A 10228-nucleotide genomic window follows, 5' to 3' on the forward strand; every position below is an offset into this window, starting at 1 on the left:
ACTTCTTACTATGACACAGGCATTGTCAGGGTTGGAGTTCTCATGTCTCATCATTATAAGGGTGCGACGTAAAGAACTGGAAAAATCATCTCCAGCAGATCCATGGAGGATAAGATGCTATTAGATTGCTAAACGTGCTATTAGTATGATGTAATTAAAATGAAAAGGAAAGACGTTGTCAGCAGGGAATCCAGGAATGCGTCAGGCTTTTTTAAGAACGAAAGAAAATTTTACACACTGTTCATAGTGTAAGAATGACTAACTTGTATCATCTTTAATAATGCTGACAGTTTTTTATCAGGGTAGATTTGCTGTGGACATGCCACTTTGCTGACGGTAAAATGACACTTACTATGACCCAGTTAACTTGAATAGATCAGAAACCGGTTGCAAACACTTTGAATTAGACAAGGCCAAATCTTCGCTTTACAACACTTCCAATGAATTGTGCTAAGGGCTATTAAAATTCAATCTTAAAATCATAATTATTTTGAGATTGGCTGATGAAAAAACATCGCCTTTAATGGTTAGAATCATTTCGTTGTTACAACTATGCAAAAAAAAACAACTTAACAAAAACAAAATAAAAAAAGTTTTTCCTTGTATTTCATTTGAGAAAAGACTGTTTGATTGATTGATCAAACAAATCAATCAAGCTTCCATCTTCTTTTTTTCACAAAATAAAGAAGACTTCAGTTTTTGCTCCTCATCCATGCCCTCTTCTTGCGAGTTTTCTTTATTCCTTCTACCTGTCTTTTATCTTCTTTTGGCCATTTCATCAAATTCTTGAATTATTGCAATTTTTCTATGTAGACTTTGGTTTGTTTTTACCCTTCTGTTCACTTGTATAAGTTGTTTGTTTTTACCCTTCTGTTCACTTGTATAAGTTGTTTGTTTTTACCCTTCTGTTCACTTGTATAAGTTGTTTGTTTTTGACGACTGCGCCAGTTTTAATCATTGGCGCAAACGTGTAAGAATGCCATTTACTATGGCGTGAAAACATTTCAGAGTGTGACGTGATGAGTAAATTGAACCCTCTGGACACCAGGGGAGTCCCCGGTCTTAACCTCGCGAAAGGTGACAGAGACCTGTACTAAACTCAGGTACAGCGGCCATCTTCCCGACCATTGAGCGACTGTTAGCGAAAACACCCATCACAATAATTATGTGACCTAATTTGTTATCATACATCGTCTTTTACTGTATGTACAGACGTTCACACTATCTGTGTAGACAATAAGTCAAAGTACACTTTAATGGGTCTGCAGTATAGACGGAGCAGTCATCGTTAGGCTCTTTCTGACTAGGGAAGGGTGGGGGGGGAGAGAGATGGGGAGGGGGTAGGAGGAGAGAGAAGAAGAGAGGGAGAGAGGGGAAGAGAGAGGGAAGGAGGGAGGCCATGTCCCCTTTTCATCTGCTCTCACACGTTTAAAACTAATACGTTGGCTTCGCCAGGTGTTTGCAATTGATTGCTTTTTTTTTTTCCTTTCCCGCTATTTCTCTGCACGCTGATCATTGTACACGTTGTAATAGGCCAACTACACTAAAAAAATGATCATCAAACCGTCCTTGTATTAAAGTCATTAGTCGACTTTCTATTATTTGCGTATCATGTCCACTTGACTGTCTGTCTTTCGACAGGGAGGAAAAAATGATCATCAAACCGTCCCTGTTAAAGTCATTGGTCGACTTTCTATCATTTGCATATCACGTCCACTTGACTGTCTGTCTTTCGACAGGGAGGTAAGAAGATTAGTCTCACCTCCCTGAGATGATGCCGAGGTTTGCTGGTCCATCTGGGAGGGAGGCGGTACTCTACACCTCACTGATGTATATCTATACCAAGGAGGTATCATCGCTTTCATTAATCTAGTCTGCTAGTCAGATAAATTTGTCCCTACGCAATTTATACATTATGGCCTCCCAATATGACGCCTGACGTCAGGATATCAAAATTTTCATACATGGAGTCCTTGGCGGATCTTGAGATGCCCTCATCTCCTAAAATAATTCACAAATTTTACAAGCTATGCTTTTCTTGTGAATTTCTCTTTTCCATGTAGACTTACAAAATTAGATTGCATTGCTTACTTGTTTATTTATCTAAAAAAAAAAAGTTGATATCATCATAATATTGTATCCATGTTTTGTTGAAACTTATGTGATTCAAAGTTCCTTGGAATATTATGTACTCATGTAAACGTTTGTTTTGTATTATTTTATATGAAAAAAAAATCATTTGAATTTATATTTGAATGGTAAATTGAAATTGAAAGAAAATAAGTGAAAACTTTATCACAAAATAGCTTATACACTTCCTATATCAACTGACTACCACAAAACTTTTCTTCATCTTGAATGGTTATCACATTTTCAGTTTCCATTCCTCAATCCTTTCACTCCGTGTTACAGCCGATACATTGCTCCTGCTTCATCGCATAAAATACTTTGTAGATTTTCACATTCCCTTCGCCGTCCATTAAGATGAACAAGTCGATTTATCATGTTCCTAAACACCAACCACACGCAATACATTGTTGATGACATATCATATAAATATGTCATATACGTATGATTTATCAACATTATTGTCAACATTATAAGGAAAGCGACAGGAGACTACACATTTGCACAGCAACACATGTATTACAGTGAGAAAGTCATTGGTCAAATTTGTATCGTTCCCTTTCTTTACGTTTCCTAGTGATGTTGAAGCTCACGTTGTCATGGAAACACTGCTTTACCCCTTTCACGGTAACACCTGCACTACTAAGGCGACTTTCCCTCGGACTTTGGCTGGTGTGCGATACTCACAGATAGTGGTATATGATCATAGGCTAACTCTACATCGCTAACAGTGTCCAACTGCTTATGTCTACAGAATGAGCAGGACATACTAGAAGTGTTAAGGTCCTCTCCTCTCCTTCCCTTCTACACTCCTTCTGTTTTAGAACCTTAATTCCCCTGTATACGATGGCCGACAGGTTACCAGCAAACATGCCATCTCCACGTTTGTTTTGTTTTCATTTTATTTCAGAGAGTTACTGTGATACCAGGAATGAAATCTCTCTCTAAAAAAAAAAAGATTAATCTACCTCTTGTCATACCTTCCGATGCAGGAGTATAATAATCACAATCCTGAAGTTTTTATTATTATCATTATTCTCTAAAGTGTTCTCATTTTTCGCCGTTTTGAGATTGATTTTTACTTTCTTCAGATAAATTCTAACAATGTTCAAAGAAAATGATGATAGTCGACTTCAAACAGTAAGAAGAAAATGAGGACGCAGTAACCATAGTGTTGCCAAGCCAAGCTGGTACATCAGAATTCTTTGTGATTGCAATGATGAAGCCTAGCTGTTTTGGTGTCGTGGATTAATACGAAAAAAAGACATGGGAACGTACATTATGATGAATTCTTAGATATCATAGATACCAATCATGCATGACACGATGCTGTATAAAGATGAGTTTTAAAAAGTCATATGCATATAGGACAAAAAAGAGAAAATAAGTCAGGAAGGCGTCTCTAATGTAAAATCAAGACAAAGAGTTTCACAGATCTTTCTACTCAAAACATCGGTCTCGTTTCGAGTACATAGTTATATTGGTGTTAATCAGGGGTCATGGCATCACTTATATTATATACAGTGTGTTACAGGCGCACACTTGCTACTGTATATGACTCCCCGGTGTGGGTACAGGCGTGTGTTGGCGTATACATAAGGTGTAAATGCATGAGTGTTACATTAATAACTTGTATGTGTATTTTGCATACATTTATTGTCTTCGAGATGAGTTAAAATCCAACCCATTTACTTGTGGAAGGGTCAGTCGTAATTTAAAGTAGAGTCCACAGAGTCCATAATTCAGAGTACACTGTTAATGAACTATGATCGAATGTTATTAATAAATTGACTTTTTGGAGTGGGATGATGGGGCAGGGGAGGGGTGTTGTCAAGGCCATAGAGGCTCAACGACTGTGAACATAGACTTGTATTGATTGTGGGTGAATGTCAGAGTGGATGCAACTGTAGCTTGAATTTCAACATGAAAATATGTCAAATTACTTCCGGTAGCCACCGATTGATAATACACAGAAGTGAAATTGAAATAAACAAAGACAATCTAATCAATTGAATTGTTAATCTATTCTTTTCCAGTATACATGATCATAATATACAACCTTTATTTTGACAATAAGTACGAAACTTATGTGGGTTAGTGTAACTGCCGAATACTTTGTTAGGTACCTGTATGAAAACAGTTTCTTGTCGATCGAAAGTGTTATAGATTTTTTTTTTTAGATAGTTTTAGCTTATTCAAATAGATGAAGATTGATCGAGTTTTTTTTTTATCGCAACTGATTGACACATTGCCCTTTATCGATGTAAATAATAACTGATTTGTAGACACTGTAATTACTATGGGTGGTCTTTTAGAAGTAGACACTGTAATTACTATGGGTATATACATGTACTCGAAAAGAAAATGAAAGAAAGAGAAATAGGAGGAAAAAACAGGAGTGAGAAAAGGAAAGGAGAAGACTTGCAGTTTTGTAAGAAGAAAAAATTATTGAGTGGTGTTCCAAAGGTAACCAAAATATCTAATATGGTTGATACTGAATGACATAGAAACAATGATGATTACAATAAGTTAGATAGATAGATAGATAGATAGATAGATAGACAGGTAGATAGATAGATGACATTTATTGAGGTATTCATATCTTGCAGCCAGTAAATTGAATTGTACGAAGAATTACATGGTAAAAAAGACAAGAATGGTTACAAAACATGTATTGATATCACAAAAAGAGCAAAGTGCAAATACATGAATACAACGAGGTCTTATCACACAGAGTATACTGACGGGGCAAACCGTAAACTGTTCCCTCTTACAATAGCAAAGACACAATGCCATGACCCGGGACACGAACTTGGCGACCGGGGACGCAAAATTCGCGTCCCGTGGTCACGAAATTCGCGACTTTGGGTCGCGAAATTCACGGCGCACATGATCTGTTGTCGAGCGTACTTCAGGGCCACCATTGATAACGGTTCGGTGTTCACTCTCATATCCACCACCTCTTTGTCTCACACACACACACACACACACACGCACACACACCACACCATACACACATACACCCGCCTCACACACACTTTAATCATCATGATTACCAATAGTTATATAATTCTTACTATTATCGTTAACATTATTGTCATCATTACCATTATTTATCAGAAGTAATTTCCTTTTAATGGTTAGAAGATTGGATTCTTTAGAGCCTGCATACAACTTGAGCAGAGTTCACGATAGAAAAAAAAAAAATTCTTGAGGTGAGACTTTCGAAATCATTTATAATTTATTTGTATATTATAACGAAATATAACGAAAACGTTACACGACTTAAGTTCGTTTATAATACATAGACACTGGCATTCGCGTGCAACATAATAGTAACACATGACAATAATAATATTATTCATGTACAGTTAATGTATAAAACAGAGTTATTAAGTGATATAGGCGTACTATGAGGTCAGCTGGTGCGAGAAGCACTGCAGTTGCACGGTCGGTTGGCAAGCCTATCACTGTGGCTAGGAATCTTGAAATATACATTGGACAAACGGTGTATCTGCACACCAACATGTCTTTCATTTTATCTGAATTTCCCTACCAGAGTGCTGCTATTTTCTCGGTTTTACATCCTTCCTCTCCCTCAGAATGCTTTCTGATGTTTTTAATGTTTATCTCTGTTCGCCAGTTACATTGCATCCAGCCATAGAGGGCGCCTTTAAGCTTCACCAACACCGAGCCCTCTATGGCTCTGCACCAACACACATTTAAAAGCATATACCAACGACAGAGAAAATCATTGTTTGTATGATGTTTGATAGATACTTTATTTTCTGCAAGTCAACATACATAAGTAACATAATCATGAACATGCAGGAAATATACAAAGTAAATTTAACACAGAGTCGTTTGACTTGCATAAACAACGATATGAAAGAAAATCAACAGTATCCATGTCTAAGCAGCAGTGATTACAATAGCAATTGTAGTTAAGAAACGATTATGCAGAAGGCCGCCATTATAAGCATTGCTTGAAAAGATGGCCGGCCCGAGGAAAAGATAGGGACGTACTAGATTCGTAACAATACAAATTCTGCTGCGAAGATAGCAGGGGAAAAAATTGACATGCTGTATTAATAACGCTGCGCTTTAAGATTCTAAAACATCTAAACTTCTGAAGAACAACTCTAACGATTTTTTGGTTTGTTTTTTGTTTTTAATCTATCAGTGATACTTATCCAAATCTATCGGCATATCCTGATAACGAAATTGTATTCCAGCATAGAGGGGGAAAAAATGTGGGAAACACACCACTAGGTGACAAGTACAACGTTCATGTTGACGTTTGGACGGAAAGAATATCAACACATGAAGCACTTCGATTTAAAAAAAAAAAAGAAAAAAGAAAAAAAAAAGAATATCAACTTAAAAAAAAAAAAAAAAAATCAGTGTAGACTGGACGTCACAGGAGGCATGTACATGCTACGGCCCAACTCAGCATGACGAAAAATTTATGGATTACATTTGATAGTACAGATGAGGGGAAAAAAGTACATTTATTACGTTTATGCAATCTCTTCAATTGAGTATCCTTCATTTGTGGTGTAAATTATTCAGCGTTACCAGCTTTTTATTACTTTATTTGATCTTTGACTACACTTAATTTAACATTAAGTGAAAATTTTTTACCTTAATATTGATGTACAAGTTTATTGCCAATCTCAAGTATACAAAACATGACAAAAATAATTCAGTATTGAATAGACCTACTCTCTATATTCTTGAGATTGAGATGAGGTTGAGATGAGGGATCAATCCAAAATAAAATTGAAAATCGCATATTAAAGAATTTGGAAGTCCATCTTTTTCTCAATCTAATTTGGGATTTGGTCCTCACCACAATCTTACAAATATTATGATTTTTAATCAAAGAAATTTACAAAGTATGTGTGGCTTTACCGAAATGACGCATTTCCAGTTTTCAAATTGAAAGAAGCTTTATGACGTGTCGAGGAGCTTTATGACGTGTCGAGGAAAGATAGAGAGTATGCCGTTTCCTTTTGTCTTAATTTGACTGTTTCTGAAAGGATCCAATAATACTGCATGGAGTAAAATCCAACGATGATGCGTTGTTCATGAAGCGTTTTGGTCGGATATTCTTCTGACAAACTGTTAAGCTACTGAAATCCGACAACTTTGTCGGACAAATTTGCTCTCTAATATTTTTGTTTATATCTGTAAGATCTATAATGTTTTGGTATAATTTGTGTTAGTGTTGTCTGGGGCATATTATTTGTATAGGGCCCCATTTTTTTTCTCTCTCTTCTTTCATCCTTTAAAACAACAACAACAACAAAATAATTCATGAAATGCCCCCAGGTCACCTAGCGCCCTCTGCTGACTTTATTCTCAGTAACATTTTCCCTTTCTTTCGTATTGATATGAACCAATTTCATACTTGCTGCTATAGGGCATACTTGGCCCTACTATCGCAGACTGCAGAAGAACACGAAACTCATGTACTTCAAGCCGAAAGGTGGGGAGATATCCCCCTGATCAGATAAAAAGTAGTAATGCTGCGTTGGACAAAATTCGTGGCGATGCGAGGGGTTCGAGGTGCTCTCAGTTAGTCTGGGCTCCGTCCCCTTTTCCTTGGTGCGACCAAGAGAGGGCGCAAATTTTCTGATTGCGATAATCGAGAGACTGCGCGCCCATTCTCGGGTATCGCAGTTCTCGGCGTATCGCAATCCTCGGGTGTCACGCCCTCATACGGCTTGTCGCGTACACTGAATCAACCCTACGAGTAAAAGAGTCCAGAAGCTAGACTAGCTCTCAGTAGAAACACGCTCATTGTCCAGAGTTTGGATTAAATGGCTTATTCATCTCTACAGCAGATATCACGGACATATCCAGGAATTCCGTACAGGGGAGGCGCCTTTACAAAATTAAAGGGGGTTGCACGCGCCCCCCCCCCCCCCCCATTTTTTCTCATTATTACTTTTGTTAAAAAAATAAAATATAATAAAGAGGGGGCGCGAGCCCGGTGCGCTCCCTCTGGATCCGTTACTGTACATAAATTTCCGACACCCACTATCCAATAATTACTTAAACCAATCACGGCTGTTCAGCCTTTGTGTGTTATGTAACCAATAGTTGTCGAGTTCAATTAGACCCAAGCAATAAATAAATCGACTGTACGACAACGCCTTTGAGTTAGATTTACCTTGTTATTTGATGGCTGTGATTTGCTGCAGATTTAGCAAAAGTCTAATCGTATGATACAGTTTCCATTCATGACTTTTCTCTCTCCCATGTCACTTCAGTTCTTTGACTGCTTGAAGTGTGGCTCTGAATTTAGGATAGATTTACGCCAAATGTTATGTTCACTCAGAACTATTGTAGAATTCAAAAGAATGACAAGACAATTAATTACTCTTTTGCTTTGGAGGGGGGGGGGGTGAGGTTCAGAGCATACTTATTGTATTTATATCATACTTTTCTTTTTGTAAAGACAAAATCATGAGGCTGCCAGTGATTTTTTTTTTTTTTTTAATGACGGTTTCTTGTGGTTTTTTTTTTTCCCAAACGGAAATTGATAAGTGTCTAATTTACATTTAATTCATTACGTTTCCACTATGAATCAACACTATGCTATGAAATTGATCAGTAGTTATTTGCATCACAAGTTATGTTTTCAGACTATGCCATCTTGTTTCTATTCTTACAAGAATTCAGGAATACAACAATGAAAATAGAGGGAGAAAGAACAAGAACGACACAAAAATTTAATGATTATCATCGTGAGACCCCAACACTTTACGCCATTTCCTGACCCACTTTATCTGACACACTCTTTCTGACACACTTTTTTTGCCATTCACTTTGTACACGGGGCAGTTTTCATGAGACGGCGTCTGTTATTGGCTACTGTGCTAATGAATATTCAAGACTATGGTATGGCTTGTCGAACGTCGCGCTCAAGGCCGGCCAATAAGAGGCGGCCAGGAGCTGGTGAGCTGGAGGCGCGCGGCAATTTCTAACCTCATCCACGTGTAGGCCTTGCTACTACGTGGGCTTCCAGTACCTTTTTTTTTTTTTTTTTTCAGCTGCTTAACCCATCCGGGCCTCTGTGTACTAGTAATCTTCGTGCCTGCCTAGTAAGTCGGCAGTGAACTTGGGCGCGATCTTCCCTACGGCGCGATCTACACGCGAAGGGTATTCGTGCTCCCAACCCCCCCCCCCCCCCCCCCAGATAGCTCTGGAACATTCCATTCAATGACGGGGGTTTTATTTTGCAATGTTATCAAATAACTCTCATGTAAGCAAATTCTTGCCATAGCTAATCTATTTTAGAATAAAATCGTAATCCATCTATGATTAGATAACCTAATTCAAATTGGCAGAGACATAGAAAAATATTTGTTTTACAATCGTGATACGTTCAACCATGGACCTACAACGACTCATCTGTGCTGAAATCCGCATGTCTGCTCCACACATGTTATCGCTATCGCTCAAACTTCGATCGCGGTGCCGGTGGCTTGTGTGTGTTTACAACATGTGTGCATATGGAGGAAGCATGGGGCTGAAAAAAGAGTACCACGTGGTGAGGTAAAAAACAAATCGGACGTAAGAAGTCGTACATTCGAGAGCTAAACAGACAAATAGCGAAAACAAAGTCCACTGAAAAGGTCTTGACACTGTAATGTATGTTCCAAATTCATGTCTGGCTTAGTTTCGAGAGAATTTTCTACACTTGTAAAGGTTTTCTTTGCAAGAGATCAGGAGTGAGATCGGTGAAGTAGCTAAACATGTACTCTATGTGACTGTTGGTGACTGTTGCATGCATGCTTGCACGTGGCTGGGAGAGTGCGGCAAGAACGCTAGGTATGCACCACCAGCACGTACGGTGGGCTGCAAATTCTTGGGGCAAAATTAGACTTCATTGTTCAGCCCGTCTAGTATTTATATATTCATAATAATTCTAATTCTTCATGAAATCACGATAAAAATTCTTCATAATATTCATAATACATTTAAGAGGCGTAATATGAAATATTTTGACCTTTTTTTTGAAATCCAAAGAAAAAAAAAATGTTTTGAATAAAAAATTGATAATAAATAATAGTTCTTGACTCAAGTCTAA

This window comes from Diadema setosum, chromosome 12 (assembly GCF_964275005.1).
Source record: "Diadema setosum chromosome 12, eeDiaSeto1, whole genome shotgun sequence".
NCBI lineage: Eukaryota > Metazoa > Echinodermata > Echinoidea > Diadematoida > Diadematidae > Diadema > Diadema setosum.